Source organism: Raphanus sativus, unplaced genomic scaffold (assembly GCF_000801105.2).
Source record: "Raphanus sativus cultivar WK10039 unplaced genomic scaffold, ASM80110v3 Scaffold2586, whole genome shotgun sequence".
Lineage (NCBI taxonomy): Eukaryota > Viridiplantae > Streptophyta > Magnoliopsida > Brassicales > Brassicaceae > Raphanus > Raphanus sativus.
The window spans coordinates 13,060-14,627 of NW_026617894.1; the positions used below are offsets into that span (position 1 = coordinate 13,060).

A 1,568-nucleotide genomic window follows, 5' to 3' on the forward strand; every position below is an offset into this window, starting at 1 on the left:
ATGCGATCAATGAGAAGAATGTCATCATTTGTTGTTCAGGTTCCTCGACTTCATTTATCTGTTCTTCTTGCAATGGTGGTTCTTCTCCACTTATGATTCGTCCTCGAGGTGTAACTTTGATCACGGATAACCAATTTATTCCCGATTCTCTCATCCGAGGGTATGGAAGGTAGCTAACTTGATCTGCTTGTGAAGCTAAGATGAAAGGCTCGAATTTGTTGTACCTGAAAATAAGAGAAAACATAGAAATAAGCTTATTCTACTCATGTATGCCAAATAAAGAATTTGTTGTACCTTCTTCCACCATTGACATCAACTACACCGAATTTGTTAAACCGAACACCTCTGTTTGACGACGGGGTCGAACCACTCACATTTGAAGAGGACGCATTTCAGCTTCAATATCCCTGGAAATTCCACTTCGATAATCTCTGTCAAGATACCGTAGAAATCGGTTTCCCCTTTCACACATATTCCATAGTTCTGGTTGCCCGCTGTCTACCATACTCATATGTGTGAAAAGTATAGCCTCGTGTGAAATACATCTGTGAAGTGGTGACCTTTACATGTGGAGATTGAATTACTTCATGTAACCCACTTAGGATAATCTGCATCGTCGTCAAAATCAACCTGCAAAAACAAAGTGAACGTTAAAATACAAATCATTTATGAATAAAGAGTTTGAGTTAATACCTGACTCTTCAACCATTTTATAAAGTGTTGATCTTTCCTTTTGTCTACGTCAGTTGTGGATATACCAGGGAATGTTTCTTCGACTTGTGAAACAAATAGGCTGTAAAATCACTTTTTATATTAATTAATATTTGGCAATTATATATATGTGTTATTTATATATACGTGTCCATTTATGTTACCTTTCAAAATAACGAATCAATGGATCCTCACAATAAGTAGAAATATAGGTGTGTGCACTATGAGCGTCTTCTTCACTCGACCACCAAACCTCTTTTGATTTTCACCCAGTCGCCCAATCTGGCTAAAGATGTCTGGAACACCAGCAACTGCGTATGTTGGCGCGACACCACCATCATCATATCTCCTTGGAGCTCTTTTCCGAGTACGTACTTTTGACGCAAAGTAGTACGATGTGAAGTGAGAAGTTTCTTCCGTTCAAACTTCCAGCAATTATAAGAACCTTCAACCTTTGCAAGGTTCTTTGCTTTTCCCTTCAAATATTTCATGGCTCGCTCATACTGATACATCCATCCGTAATGTACAGGTCCACGAAGCAATGCCTCATATGGAAGGTGGACAGCTAGATGCTCCATTTACGTCAAAAACCCAGGAGGAAATATCTTCTCCAAGTTGCACAATAAAGTGGGATGATGTTCTCGTTGAAGCTGTTCCACGACTTCTACTTTAAGGGGTGCGGTGCTCAGATCCCTGAAAAATGCTCCAATGCCTTGTATATTCCAAAAACAATTATACACATATTAGTCATATTATATTTCAAACTAAATCATTATATATAAAATTAACTGCAATAATAAATATAGTACCTGCAAGTGCTTCATGTACGTTTGTAGGAAGTAGCTCCGCAAAAGCAA

The 1,568-nt window shown here is 38.3% G+C and overlaps 1 long non-coding RNA gene across 1 annotated transcript; it reads right to left on the reverse strand.

Annotated features, from left to right (window-relative positions):
- Nucleotides 1-597: 597 nt before the first annotated feature.
- On the reverse strand, nt 598-907 carry LOC130505793 (uncharacterized). The gene is made up of 3 exons (XR_008941809.1): nt 876-907; nt 694-793; nt 598-630 (listed from the first exon to the last, which is right to left on the reverse strand). It is a non-coding gene; the product is annotated as an uncharacterized LOC130505793 (long non-coding RNA).
- Nucleotides 908-1,568: the final 661 nt, after the last annotated feature.